General features: G+C 38.7%; 1 protein-coding gene across 2 annotated transcripts in view; it reads left to right on the forward strand.

Annotated features, from left to right (window-relative positions):
• The window catches only part of PDE7B (phosphodiesterase 7B), a 182,050-nt gene that overhangs the window by 77,273 nt on the left and 89,182 nt on the right, over window positions 1-15,595 (forward strand). The window lies entirely within an intron of this gene.

The following is a 15,595-nucleotide window of genomic DNA, read 5'->3' on the forward strand; positions in this document are numbered from 1 at the left end:
CTACTGCTTGCTCTCTCTTTCATATGCTAATGCACATTTTTGTGTTCTCATAACCATTACAAAACCTTCATCGTATACAAATTCTACAAATCCTACGTGCTACCTTTAAAGATAGATTTTTGTTTGAACAGCCTCTTGGTTGCTCATTTGCTTTTTCATATTCCTAGCATGGCAACCATACATTACAATACTTTCTTCCCCAAAGGCTGCACAAATAAAGGAGGCTTTGGCTTTTCTCCGGATATTTTCCCATTGTTAACAGGAATATCTGTTTTTAGACCCTTTCCCGTTCTTCCGTAAAGGTAGCCTTATCTTCTTGATCCATCAGTAACAGCTTGTTACTGATGTGGAACTCAGGCTCTTTGAGGTAGCCTTTCCTGTAATTACTGTTTCTGTCATTAATTGTCCCCTGAAACTTGGGCTATCTTAATGGGATTTGATCTAATTCCTTAGGCTTATATAGGGGGGGAAAAATTCTGCTGCAGTTCTTTGGAGGTATTTAATTTAATTGTCTTATCATTATGGAATAGCTGTTAACATCTGCAAGCTCTTTTCCCGTCCTAGGCTGCATATGGAAATAGATAAGCCTGGCTGAAGCTCTAGATTGTTTTTGGTGAGCAAAGCGGGAAAAAAGTTTGTAAAAGACTGGTACTGAGCCAAAGTATCAAGACTCATATAGATCCTAGGCTTGTTTAGTTATGTTTTATACATAGATCCAACATATTTTCATGCGTATTTTGTCATGCATATATCCAACATAATAAATAAATTTACAAAAGAAATGATGGAACTTTAGAATAAAAAAAATCTAGTTCTGAAGCCTTTGACTATATTCTGTTACTCCATTAAATTACTGCTTAAGAAGGAGTTTAATCTAGGAAAAGAAGGCAGGAGGCAATAAGTAATTGAAAGGCATTGGAAGAAGTGATTGAAGAGTGCAAATGAGAGATCTCAGCTCTAAGCAAGGAATTTATACCGCACAATACTAAGAGTGGTAAATTCTTTTCACAGATAGCACATAGCATCACCAGGGGAGCAGCATGATTTCTCCTTACCTCTTTTGTGCATTTACAGGTCCACAGTAAGAATGTTTATATCTGAGGCTTCCAGACAGTCAACAGAAAGACACAAACATTTTGAGAGCTCTTTTCAGCTCATAGTATAGCAATGTAAATACCTCACATGAATCAAATTAGCTATTTCTGTTGGTTAACTAGAAGGGACCCAAGGACAACTAGCTCAAGAGTTTCCTTCTGAGGAGGAATAATAATAAGAGAGGGCAATAGGACTTTGAGCAGCTCACATGTATGAAGAATCAGACATCCAAGACACTCACCGCTTGTCTGCTCAAAACCACCTGATGCCCTTCTACTGAGGAGTCACGTTTAAAAACAGCCAGTTCTGATTACAGAATAATTAAGGGAATTTTAGAAAGCTTGATTGCAACTTTGATCCAATCTTTATTTTTTAACAATGATCACAAGTAATTCAGCCAGAGGCACAGGGAGGGAGTCACACATTGCCTGATATTTATGGGTTTAATTCCATATGTGCATGGGTGGAAGTGCAGTAGTTTGCCTTGTCTTTGTATGTCTGCACACATACCTACTCTACATACATGAATGAGCATTAGTGGGAGCGGATGTTGTCTAGAAAACATACAATGCTCATTGTGAAGTACTAGCGCAAATGCAAGGTATTATATTGTGTATGTAAAAGGCATTTCACATGATATAATAGAGAAAAATCACTAAATGTGACAAGCTTCATGAATACAGATAATATTCCATGACATGGGAGGTATCAGTCCAACCAATAAACATGATACCACATATTTTAAAAGGAAATTTGGTTCTTTAAGAAACGATGATACATTTTCCTCAGCTATATATCTTTTCCATCATAACTTAAAACCATCAGGCTATGATGTTATGATACCAATGTGCAACATGTTAGAAAGATATCCTTCTTAGTCAGATGATACTTATTCATTAGTTCTTGAAAAATCAATTCATCTTGGATGCTTCTAACTGGATTGTCTGGAATCAGGACACCCAAATCAGCAGTCGTCTTAGAAACCTGCCGCTTCTAGGTCTACTGATTCATAATGAAAAGGGAGTTAATACATTTAAATGCTTTTTGGTGTAGCACAATTGGAGAAGTTTTATGTAAATTCTTAGCAAAATTTAACAACAAAATGAAACAAGCATCTTCTGTAATGTGGAAGATAGCATATGTGAAAGAAATGCATGGAAATTGCTTACAGATATTCAGAATGACAGCTTCGCAAATTCTATTACTGCATATCAGTTCTGCTCAGGAAAGAGACGCTGTTGTTTGCAGATGGGATGGGAAGATCTTCTTCCCACCAAGGCAATACACAGCTGGAGCAGGAAAATCACAGAAAGGAATTTCTGCCTCCCTGTCTTACTGTTTCACAGCTTTTCATACAGTTTAGGTCATGTTGAAAAGCATTCAAGTTCTAGCTGCTCTCAGAGATGCACATCCCTTACAATGCAGAGCAAACTGGCTTGCCTCAACATCGACAGTACTTTTTTGGTATTTAGGTGGGAAGGCAAGGATCTGTTGCAGCTGATTTCGGTGCTGCAGCACGCAGTGCAGGCGACATGCCAGACAGGGCAATTTCTGAGCAAGTCTCGCTTCCAGAGGATCGCAGCCTGCAGCTGGGCTGCCAGCTTTGCCCAACATGGGCCAGGCTGCAAGTGTGGGCTGTGGCTGCCAGCTGTAACCATTCAGCTGATCTATCAGTCATGGTGGGGCTGAAATAAGTGATGAATTAGGTAAGCACTCTTCCCTCTGTTAAATCAGGGGGAATTACTTGTCCCAAACAACATAGGGCATAAAGTAACTGAGGCTTTGTTACTTGTGGCTATGAAAGATGATTGTTAGAAATGGTCCTTGTCCCACTTTTCTGACCAAAATTGATCCTTATCCCACTTTTCTGACCAAAATACTGCTTTGGCCACAATGCTGTTTTAAATTTTCCCTCATAATATATTCAAGTTACATAGATACAAACCAGCATTTATATCCAGCCCTTTTCAGTAGTGTTCACACCTCAGCCATGAGTGAACAGCACAGCTTATAGCTATTACCATAGTTTGCAACCATCCCCTCACCTAATAGCCCAGATGTTATTGGCAAGGCAACACAAATAATGAAAGAAAAAACCCAAACAAACATGTTCAAATGTGGATGGACAAAAAAGTATCTTTTAAATACTTTTTCAGAATAAAAGCAATTACAGATGCAAGACACTTTTTGTCAGTGATAAGTGGACTGGACAATAAGATAGCTGGACATACCTAACACCTCTTGAACATTGCACCTGCTGAGAACTTTAGGGGTGGTTGCAAGTACTCTGTCCCTGCCTGCACCTGGCCCAGGGGAAGACTGCTGACACATCCTGCAAACTGAGATGCTCAGACCTGGAGGTTAGCTGGGGAGACAGCACTTTGCAAGGTCATGCAGGGCTGCCAGCACTACCTGGCATGACTCACAGGCATCGCAAAGGGATGAACTCCTATTCGACTCCCTGAATAAAACCACCACCATTTCTGAACCTGGCTAACAGTGTTACATTTCAACATGTATCTGTAATTTGTACTGGCTTGCCAATTGCGCTTGAACCCTGAGGGTAGCCAGATAGCTATAAATCTTCGTAGCCTGGAATAACTATGTTTGAGACAGATCCTAAAAAATACGTGTAAGTATCTAAGAAGAGGTATAAGGCCTCTATTACTACAGTACGCTAAATGTTCATTATTCCTAACTTTTATGTTTGCTTTCTTCTTTTGAAGAAAAGTAACACTATTCCCATGTTAGCCACAAGAAAACAGTTAACAGCCATACAATGTGGCAGGTATAAGTCACTTCAAGCCACTTAGTTCTGGTTTCCTTATCAACCAACATTATCCAGTGCAGCGTGGTGCTCTTGCAGCTTACATCCCTGGACTTCTTCCCAGAGAAGTCAGGGGGCAAAAGAGAAAGCAGAAGTAGGCTCCAGATCTCATCCCAGCCCTCACTTGTCTCACATCACCAATCCTGGAACCAGGAGAAACTCCTGAGTTTAGGCAGCTTAGATAAAGCCAAAGTGATTAAAACTAATTTCTTAGTATCACACAGGCAATGTGATAGACCAGGGAGCTGAATTCGTATCTGCTCGGAAAAGAAGTACATTACTTTTTAAGAGTATGTGTAACGTGTGACAGATCTTTGGATAGTCCTGAGCTGACATCTGTAGAGATGTAAGACCATTACAAAAGCACATCTCATTTTCTTTTATTTTCCCGTAAGGGCTGTATAAAGGAGAGGAGAAGGGAGAGAATGTCATTAATACAGTGAAACCCCATAAATAAGAACAGATATTGCGAAAACTGCTGCAAACAAGACTGTTTTGGTTATTCTCTTAACTTATGAATATTCATACATCCATTATTGGATACATCCATACATACATTGCTGTTTTCTTGAGCTTCAAAGTCTGAATTTGCAAAATCTATACTTTTTGAGCAATACTGCCGATATGTTGAAGTAGGTAACAGGCAAACCTCAGAAGTTTTGGTGAGTCCATTTTATATAAAAAGAAGTATTTAAAATTCTGAATGTTTGTTTCAGTTTATCTTAGCATCTTGGAATTCACACAGAAAACCTAAGATCAGAATTTTCTCATGAGATTCTCTTCCCTGGAAACAACTGGAGGGTAGCACCTTCCACACTGTTCTCCTGTTCTCATCTTTCCACTCCTGATCTCAGCAGAAACTTAGGTGCACAGCTGACACCAATACTTATTTATTTATTTAGAAAGCAATGGAACATTTTAAACCTCAAAACAAAAAGTAGGAAAGTTTGGTTGTTTGTATTTCTGCCAAAGATGTGATGAATTCTACTAAACAATAGTTAAACAGCAATTGTTATAATTTAAGGCATTTGATCTGTGCCAAATGCTACTCCACTGTGCATTATTGTAATTTAGGGAGCACGAAGCTTACCCAGATATCAGCACAAAACCTGGCTGGTTAAATTATCTAGTTGTTTTCCTGTGGGTCCTCTTTGAGTCACAGGGAAGACACAGGCTCTGTGATACTGTGATTCAGAGTAGGTGGCTAATTTGAGTGCTCTGATTTGTACCCTTGGTGACTGTCTCATCCTCTGTTAGTAGCCAAGCTAGGTATCTAAAGTTGGCGTTGTAAAAGTCTCCAATTACAACTTGTCTGTATAACATCTAGTAAAACAAGGCTCCAACCATACAGACATCTGTTACCAAATTGATTTAATCCAAATTTATTTGTACACTCACATACACACTTGAGGTATACTGGCATTTAGTAATAAAGAAAAAAAAAAAAGCATTAAGAAAGTTGTATTTGGCTTTATGCTGCAGGGAAATGACAAAATTGATTTACATGTTAAATAAAACTTCTGTTTGCCTTTAAGATTTAAATATATAATCTATGAAGTTGGTATTTTTCATCTTATCTAGACCAACTATCACCTGCTTGATAAATGTCTGCTCCTTTCATTATCTTCTTTATAAAATAAAGGTAATTAACCATAGTAAAGAGTTACCAATCACTGAATGTATATAGTTCTTTTTTGCCATTCATTCTTTCCTGTTTATCTCTCCATAGTTTAACATTGCTTGAACAGGGAAATTTCTGTCAGTTCCTCTTACCACGGTACATTGGTCCCAGCCACAGGAAAAGGCATCAACTGCAGAACTGCTAAGCCTGGTTCAAAGATATTTGAGTGCTACAGAGATGCTGTCAGGTCTTCCTCCCTCTTCTGTGCCACATACAAGACACCTGCAAGCCACTGAGCTCTTAACTCAAATGCATTCTCATTCCTGTATTCACACCATCCAGTGCTTGCTCTTGCTTCCACACGCTTCCAGACAGAAAATGTTCAATATGATAGCTACAGCAAGCTGGATTTTTTTTCAGTGGAATAATTTTGCCTCAGAAAAGGTAGTTTCTAAAACAATTCTTTTTATTAACATTTTTTCTATGAGGGAAAGTTGCTTCTCATTTTGTTAAGAAAACAACGAGCATTACATTCTGACCTTTTCTGGTAATTTTCCTTCGCTATTGTTTTGTTAATTTATTTAGACTTTAATATTCTAACATGTTTATTCAAATGTTATTCAAATACCAGGTTAAATGTTATTCAAATATCAGGTTATAGGATCTGTTATTCTAATGCAATGCTTTGAAGTTTTCTCAACATAATACTCACTACATCAAAAGGAGAAAAATATTTTCTCAGAAGTCATTTATTGCAAATTTTTAAATTCTGCCTGGTGGACATTCAGTTCTAACTTCTAATTTCTAACAAAACCAAAGTCTGACATTTTCATAAAATAAATTCTGCTTTACAACTTGCTACTGTTAACATTATTTTTATTATGTTAGCAATTGTGTTCTGAACTAAGGAACTGTGCTCTTTAAAAGAAAATATTAAGGAAACAGTAGGCAGTCCTATATGAGTACGCACTTCTGTTTGTGCTGTGACTACAAAAGGAAGCTTATGTTCATGCAAAGATGAGAATTAAATAAGTATTTCCTATTGCACTTATACAGGTATATGTGATGGCATAGTTGGAAACCTGAGATTTAGCCATTAAAAAACCAGCTGATGTAGATGGCAAATGTCAGCAAAGGAAAGGCAGTTCATTTTCCAATTCATTAGCATAGGAAACTAGTGGTTTAATAGGATGATAGACCAAATGACGTTTGATTTTTTTTCCATACAGTCACAAAATTTGGTAAAAGTTACATCACTTCTTTGCACGCTAGCCCCACTAAATTGTTTCCTGTGCCAGTGTTCCAGCTGAAGTTGGAAATACTAGAGGACTTCTTTCCCTTTCTGAAAAGCCAAAGTTAATGGTGGCTGAAACCAATTTCATCTGGTATTACTTGAACATTGATATTATACTTCTAAAATAACAGCAAAAACTATGTAATGGGTTTCATTAAAGTCCATAAGAAGTTCCTGATAAAAATAACAGAAACCATTTTACTTATTTAGTATATGCAGAATATTCCATTAAAGACAAACCAGCATTAGCAAGAAGATAGACTAGATCATCGTTTGGACTTTTTTAACTCTGATTTTGGGAAACAGTAGCAAACACCCTGTAACATCTCTACTTTTCAAAGCACTTGAGAATTAACAGAGCTGTATGGGAAGTGAATACAGAACTGGGGATCACAATTGTCCCTGGCAGTTCAGTGCTCCCTTGAGCACTGAAATTTTCTTTCCTTGGCTTATGGAGACACACAGCAATCTCCTTCAGTCAGCTTCTCTGAGTGTGATGAGAACTTTGCAGGTTTCAAAAAAAAGGGTGACTACCAAGCCTGTGCTTACAGAGAGAAGATGGTGCCTGTCATTCTAAGGATCTGAGCTTGGTTTCTGAATTAAGCATCCTTAGACTGCAACTGCGGGTGGCAGAAAATGTTTGAGGGAGCAATCACTCTTATTTTTAGCTCTGTCATCCCACCCAAGGGTAGCTGAAAATGGTTTTGTTGTTTCTAGAGGATCTGTCAGCAGAAGTCAAGCTAAAAAAAGTAACCCAAAAGTCTTAAAATTGTGAGATTAAGTAACCAGTGATGTCTTGCACTTGATTTGGCATATGATATTGCAGGCCTCAGAAAAGTAGATCAAGCACAGGCAAATATAGTGCCTAGTATTGAACAGGTAGTGAAAGGGAGACAGAAATTTTGCCTGGTGTATCGCACCTGAAAACTTCTGAAATCACATTGTTACTGATCGTAGGAGATGTTTATGAATGTCAATATCATGACCAAAGCTTACATTTTCATGTGTGGCTAAGGTCTGGGAAAAAAATCTGTATACAGTACAGTATTTGCATGACCATCTTATCAAAATAACCTGAATGCTTTCCTCTTTTACCAAGTTTTTGATCAATTATGGAATTTTTTAAATGTATCTTAGAACTACTGTGTATCTAAATGAATATTGCTATCGTAAGAGCTGTGCAGAGCCCTGCAAAATGATGTGTGATTGCTTGGACTGAAAAAAAGAATAATCATAACCTATATCTTAGGAAACATTGGAAAACATTTATGATTTTACATATGGTCAGGGTATCTTGGAAAGCGTACTACAGCTGGATCTACATTACTGAGAGCAGCCTGTCCAAATACAGCTGAAAGAAACAGTTTTTCCAGAAAGCGGCCCTTCCATCTGCAGATCTAGTGGATGCCTTTAACAAGTTATAGATAGTTTTTCCTCCTAGAATATATCCTTGGAGGTTTTTTTCTTTCTGCAGCATCATCAGAAAGACTACATTTTGAGTGGAAGCTGTAGTGAAGAAAAGAACCAACATGTGTTTGCGTGATTATCAATGGGGTTTGATAACATGGTAATAAAATGCCAGCATCAAGGGTGACAGCAGAGCTCCAAAGCTGCTGATGCCAGTGGAGCTACATTTACACAAATGCACTTGTAAGAAATGCAAAGAGCTTGATTACAGTAAATATGGCCTGATTTTGCAGTCATGAGAAACTAGGTCAGAGGGAGCTTAGTTTATCACTAGGATGTTTGTGCATCATTGTTAGACCTTTCCCACGACTTCCCAGCTGTATCTCCTATCCATCCCTGCAGCAAACTGCTCTCACTGCTGTCATCAAAGATGCAAAGAGGGAAATGAAGCCATAGCGCTTCTGTGAGAGGGCAAATACCCCCAGCTTGGGGGTATGCACATCATTGGAAAGCTGATGTGCAGACTGAATAGACACACAAAGTGTGGTTCAGCTGAGCATGAATGTAGAAATGATGCTCATGTGACACAGATATTTCTTCCAAAATACACATCTGTATTTGTTCCACTATAATTTAGTGGCCTAGGTATTCAACGTGACCAAAGTATCAAGCATATTTAGTCACTGCTAGCAGTAAGTCCACAATCAGAATGTACATGGCATCAGGCAAAATCCAATTCAGTTGTATTACTTTACTCTCACATTGCAAATAGGAATAAATTTGGATGATGTCTGCAGAAGGCCTATTCCTACCTATGCCATCCTAATGCTCATTACAGGGTCTAAATGCGATTACACAGAAAAATAAATTCACCATTAATTATTAAAGGCAAAATTTTAGGCAAAAACTGAATAACAAGGAGTAGATACTCTGCAATATTAATATGCGCAGCCATAAAATACCTAACAAGTTTAAAAAGTTAAGAAATATGTATTAATTTTATAGTAGTTAGTGCTTCTTTTCCTAGTCAAACATTATTTCCTTTCCATTTTGAAAGCTAAAAGGAAAAACTAAGTTATCAGATCTTGTGATACCTGATTTATAAATGAAGGAACAAGCCTTATTATTCCTCTCTATTTATCATTATAGTTATGTCCCACTTATTCTTATTGTACTATGCTTTCTTTGACAAAAATTTAAACTAGATATCACTTAATGCAGATTTTTTGGCTACTCACTTTATTTTTACAATTTCAAAAGACAAGAAAAGTCATCATCATAGTTGCAAGTCTTTTCTGTGTACCATAAGGGGCAAGGATACTATAGGCTATACAGCCACTCTTGCCATCTCATTAAGGTAAAAGGTGAAAGAAGGAACATTTCAAATGTGATGCATCTCTCACCCTTTAGACTGCTGCCATAATTTTTAGATGCTTATATCCCAACTGAGAAAACATGTATGCACGTGCTCAGCTTTAAAGACAGCAGTAAGTAATCCTTTTGAATTCATTGAGACTACCGAGTTACTCAATATTGGTTATGTATTTAAGGCATATGCATCTCTCATCTGGTTAGTCCCTTTTTCTATTTCGACTTTTTTTACCTATTCACAAAAAGGAATCCTGCAGGATGCAGCAGTTATTCTTCTCGTAGGGTTATTACATAAAGATTATGACTAGCATTTCCACTGTCTCATATAATAGGTCATTATTTTCTGCCTACCTGATTTCTACCTACATTTTCAATTAGATGCAGTGTTCTTAACCTCCTACTCCATTACCCTAGTCCATTATTAAGCATCCGTTGCAAAACCATTGTGAAGATCATTGCATAGCAGCTTGTTTTGGGATGGCAATGAGTTTTTCTTAAATCTCTTGACTGTACCTTGGCTTAAGTAAATCTCGCTTGCATGTAAGAATTGAGGGAGGCCATACATTAATAGAGTCCATCAGAGACATTGTGCAACACAGTTAAATATAGTGCTGGTGACTCCTTTCTTACTTCTTCAAATTATCATTATTATTTTCTTATTATGGTTTATTAAGGTGAGATGAGTCTATTATCTGTTATTTCCTTTAAAGCCACATAGAATTTCACCATGTACTGTGGGAAATTTTAAGCATCAGACTCAGTATGCTGAACTTTTAATTTTCCAAAGCAGGCAATGGAAAAATTACACAACCTCACTGTTTCCAATTAGTTATGGACTTCTGTTTATTCCTTTACCACAAGTATTTTTGCTTAGTTAGTAGTACAAATTGTTAATCATAAAAATGTGCTATCTCACATGTGCTAAGAATGAAAAAGGAATTGGCTTCTTGCCCTACTGAACTCAAGCAATCCTCATTCCTCGTTTCCAGACCTTTTTCCCAAGGAGTCTGATTGACTGATGACAACAACAAAAGATTACCGTGAACCCACAGAACGCCACTGCCTGTCCTCAAATTTTCCCAGTAGGTGAGACTCTCAAGCAGTTCAGGAAATAACAAATAGTGCATCCTACCACTGCCTTAAAAATTCACTTCACTGTTCTTGACAATGAGATGGTAGCAGATAAAAAAATCCTCTACTGTGTACCTTGAGTCTGTATAAAAAAAAATATTTTTCCTAGCAAATTGTTGAGAACTGATAGTAAAAATATTAAAATAATGTCAGGGTTAGGAAAAAAAAGTTCTGAGAGAGTTTATAGAATTTAGTATGTCTGGTCTAGGGCAAAGACATAGTAACTGTCCCCATATAAATGTAAAATTATTCATATTTAATAAAGTAATGGCAATGATAGAGATAGCTAAGAGTAATTGTTCTTACTAGTAAGAATAAAATTAAAAATAATAGACATCTGGAATAAGACAAATGCAGGGCAAAGAATAAAAAAAAATATACTAAGATTTTTAAAGTAATGAAAGAAACCTTCCAGGAGGTCATTAGAAAAATTGTTGCAAGCTCTTCATAACTCTGCCTTCCTATGTTTCTTCTGTCATATTCTCCAAGCTTCTTAGGCACTGTGTTCCCTTCTCCCCTTCCCTACTCACTCACATTCATGTTTTCTCTGTTGCTCCTTTTAAACTGCCCTGAAAATGTGCAGCACTTCTTTTTTTCCTTTTACTTTATGTGTAAGCACTGTGCCCCACCATTTGCAATCTTCTCTTTTATCTTAAACTTACATCACACCCCTGAAGTCTTCTAAAACTTGATCCCAGTGACAGTGCACTCACGTGTTCTGACCCTAGGCAATGGCCTAGCCTATTGTCTCTGCAGCCCCTAGGACAGAGGCAAAGATGTGCTTTTCACAAGTGACTACTGATTTAAGATGATTCCGCTAATAAGTGCTCTCCAAAGACGCATGCTTTACATTTCCTAAAAATCAGTATCTGATAGTCTTTGAAACTGGTCGCTACATTTGGAGTACTTAATGTTTGCTAATCACTTAAAAAATCTGGTAGTCTTTTTCCATTTTTTTTTTAATAATGTACTGTATGATAGACAATATAAAATCTTTTCAAGTGTCTGTTTGGGACTGTACTTGTACTAAGTTTGACACAATACAATGGTGTGGGTTAGCTAAAAGAATAGACAGTGGTTGCAATAGTAATGGATCTGCCATTCTACTAATTTATGAGCTGTTTTTTCAAACATTTGCTATCATATAGAAGTGAGAGGAAGAATAGAATATAACTTCTCCTTTACAATGCCCTGTTAATACAGAAAGGCAAAGACGCCTGTACTCCAAGGAAGCTGTCAGCAAAGTTGCAGGCTGGAGGTCCCAGTATCACTTAAAGAGTACTGGCAAGCAGGAGGTCATTGCTGGGGAATGAAGCTTGGGGAGGGAAGCAAAAGGAAAAGGCTGGGAGGCGTGGAGGGGGAGAATCAAGGATCTTTCTTCACCATTCTTTTTTTACAGCTTTTGTGTGTCTGGACTGATTTGTTGTGGGAGAGCTGCTGGAGACAGTATATTTGGCACAGGACAGGGTAGCTCAAAGCCAAAAGGATGGTGCTATTGCCAGTTTAATCCATGGCTTTTCTTTCTCTTTTTTTTTTCCTCTTTCCCCCTCCCTCCTTTTTCTTTGAAGGAAGGAAAAGGGGAAGAAAGGGACTTGCAATGAAAACCAGAGCAGTGGGTTAATGATGGCCCTGCAGGCTTCAGTAGACTGGAAAGATACACAAGGCACTTCCTCTACCATCTGGCATGCAATTCTGCTGCTGCTGCTCTCAGTACATAACTTTGGAGTGAATAAGCAAACAAGTAAAACTTTTTAAGAGACACCAATTATGAAACACCAGCTATTAATCTGTCATCTTACTCCCTTCCCTTTTCTCCCACCACCGTATTCCTATCCTCAAGTCTTTTCCAGTTCTCGTGTCTACCTGTGAAAAAATGCACTGCTGTGTCAGGTTTTCAGATGACTCCGTTCGCCTTTCCGTTGGCATTGCTTCTCGGGACGAATGAGGGCCAGAGCTAATACAGTTATATTGCTCTTGTAATCACTTGAGTTTTTTTGACTCGGAGTCAGAGAGAAATGCAGTTAGTAGCAATAAAGCCATCCATCTCTGGTCAAAGATTTCCTTCGAGTCTGACTGGAAGTGAGAATGCGAAAGAGAAGTTTTAGGTGAGCCGAGCTTGCTCAAGGACTGTTTAAAATGCAGTCACAAATGGCTGGGTACATTGCTGTGTAGGAGTATGTTGTTTTGATTCTGACGGCTTTTCTCAAGCGCAATGAAAAGCGTTACATTGAGGTCACATTCTCAAGCTGGGTAAATCACCACAGCACAACTGAAGTCAGAGAAACAGAGAACTTGCAAAATATCAGCATTTTGTCTCTTAAAAGTCTTTCAGAGTGATGCTGCATGATTTTTTATGCTGAAAACTTCATAATCAAATATATATCTTCCAGGCTTTCCCGTGACCAGCTCTTATCTGTCTCCATTCTTACAACAAGACAAAAGGAGAGTCAAACAGTAACAGAAAAATCTTGGATGAATTAAGGATAAGTAACCACTGAATTGTAGTACAACTGTGAAGCACAAATTTAGTAAGAATAAGATGTATTAATTTACAGGCATACCCATTAATGCCAGCAACTTTTTTTACACATTTTTTTTCATTCACAACTGCTGATCCTTAAACTGTCCAGAAAGCAGGAAAAAAAAGGAAACTCCAGGCTATCTAGAGCAGTTGCTTTCATTTCACACTAATTTTCCCCCAAAAAATATATACTGTCTGTTAGGTTTATTACATAGCTTCTTGAAATACTAAAACTATAACAACAGATCACAGTTTCAGTTTGTTTTTTGACTAGCTTCCTGCTTTGCACCTGTAGAACTGTAAGTGAAAACAAATACAACAAAAAATTCAATTCTGACTGCCTGATCCTATCTACAATGCAGGTACATACCCAAGTGACCCAGCTACAGGTGGCACAAAACTTTTCACAGTTGTATTGGGTCAGGCTGAGCCCCACAGCAGCCCCCATAGTGCTGTGCTTTGCCTTGGCAGCTAGAAAGGTGGTGAAAGCACAGCAGTGTTTTGGCTGCTGCTGAGCAGCCTTGCACAGCACCAAGTCTGTCTCTCCAACCTTCCCCCCCACCCCCCAGCAGGCTGGGGATGGGCAAGGTCTTGGGAGGGGACATAGCAGGGAAGCTGACCCAAACTGACCAAAGGGATGTTCCATATCATATGATGTCTGCTCAGATATAAAAGCTAAGGGAAAGGAGGAGGAAGGGGGGGGCATTTGTTATTTATGACGTTTGTCTTCCGGAGCAACTGCTACACGTACTGAAGCCCGGCTTCCCGGGAAGTGGCCGAACATCGCCTGCTGATGGGAAGTAGAGAATAACATCTTTTGTTTTCCTTTGCTTCCGCGCACACGACCTTTGCTCTGCTTCATTAAACTGCCTTTATCTTGACCCACAAGGTTTTTTTCATCTTTTCTTCCCCCCGCCCCTCCCTGTTCTGCTGAGGAGGGGAGTGATGGAGCAGCTTGGTGGGCAGCTGGTGTGCAGCCACGGTCAACCCACCACAGTCCTTTCTGGTACCCAATGTGGGGCACTTTGAATCACCTTCCTCCACATGGCCCATGTGCACAAGACATAAAGGATATAAAAAGGTAGCGTAGATCTTGAAAACTCAGAAGATTGCTGTTGCTGCTATCAATAGGGTTGGTGGCTAAGTTCTGTTAGGCACTTAATATTCAGATATTCATCTAAAAATTGGGCTGGGCATCTGTGAATACATTGTCTTCCAAGATGTCTGGTATTTTTTGCGTCCAGTGAAGCTGGAAATGCCATAAGGATAGCCTTTCTTTCACAGTGCTGTGGCACTTTTGCTGCTTGCCCCAGCTAGGAGCAGGAAGTGCACAGGTAAACAAAGAGGAAAAACAGTAACTGGGGAAAAGTGTTACTGCAAGGCCTTGTAGCTCAAAACCGAAACGAAGTAGTTGGGTTGTAAGGTTTAACTCAGCCAGGTAAGTATTGTTAGTCTTTTGGACTTCAGTTGCCTAGTTTATCCCTCTCTAACAGGAACAACATTGCTTTAAAGAGTAATTACACAACACACACTACTATGAAAAACCTAAACTATCACAAGAAGCCATATGAACTTAAAAACAATAAAATTTGCCTTTCCACAAATCATAACGATAGATTGTATGAATGTGTTAATGCTTGTGCTACTGTACTGCACATCATCTATTTGTTTTCTTTGTTCTTAACCCCTTTGTTCCAAGAGTCAGGATATCCTGATGCTAAGGACACTGCAAAATAACAGTACAACAATAGTATAATACTTTGGAAGTGCTTCACAATTTTCAGGACAGACCCGCCCGAAAGTGTAGTATGCTGGTAGTGTGGCACTACAGCCTCCAGTCAAAATAGGGCTAGTTTTTGAAAAGCACTAGGGTTTTCAGTTTGAGGTGGAAACATTAAGATAAGCATGGCAGAGGATCCTAGAACAGGGGAAACAGCACACTGCCCTGGCTGATGTTGGCAAGAGGAGGAAAGGCTTGTGCGCTGTTTCCTGCATGAAAAGGTGTTTCTTAACTGTCGGTCCATTCTCTTGGTTCCTCTTCCTCTGTGAAGGAAGAGCCTACTTGTTTGCCAGTTTATTTTTCCACCTGGAGAGAACGCAGAACACTGCATGTAACCCAGAGAAGGCAAATGTACTAACTATGAATGCTAGGAAATACTATCATGCCAACTAAAATCCCATTAAACAACTCCTTCTGCACTTTCAGTGGAAACGAAGTGCTGGTGCAAGAGCCCACCCTCCACCCCACCGCTGTAAGCTCTGTAAACTAACAGCTAAAGGACAGGCCAGTACCAACAGCAGGCTAAAAGGGACTATTTTGTATAAAGG

Source organism: Falco rusticolus, chromosome 6 (genome assembly GCF_015220075.1).
Source record: "Falco rusticolus isolate bFalRus1 chromosome 6, bFalRus1.pri, whole genome shotgun sequence".
Classification (NCBI taxonomy): Eukaryota; Metazoa; Chordata; class Aves; order Falconiformes; family Falconidae; genus Falco; species Falco rusticolus.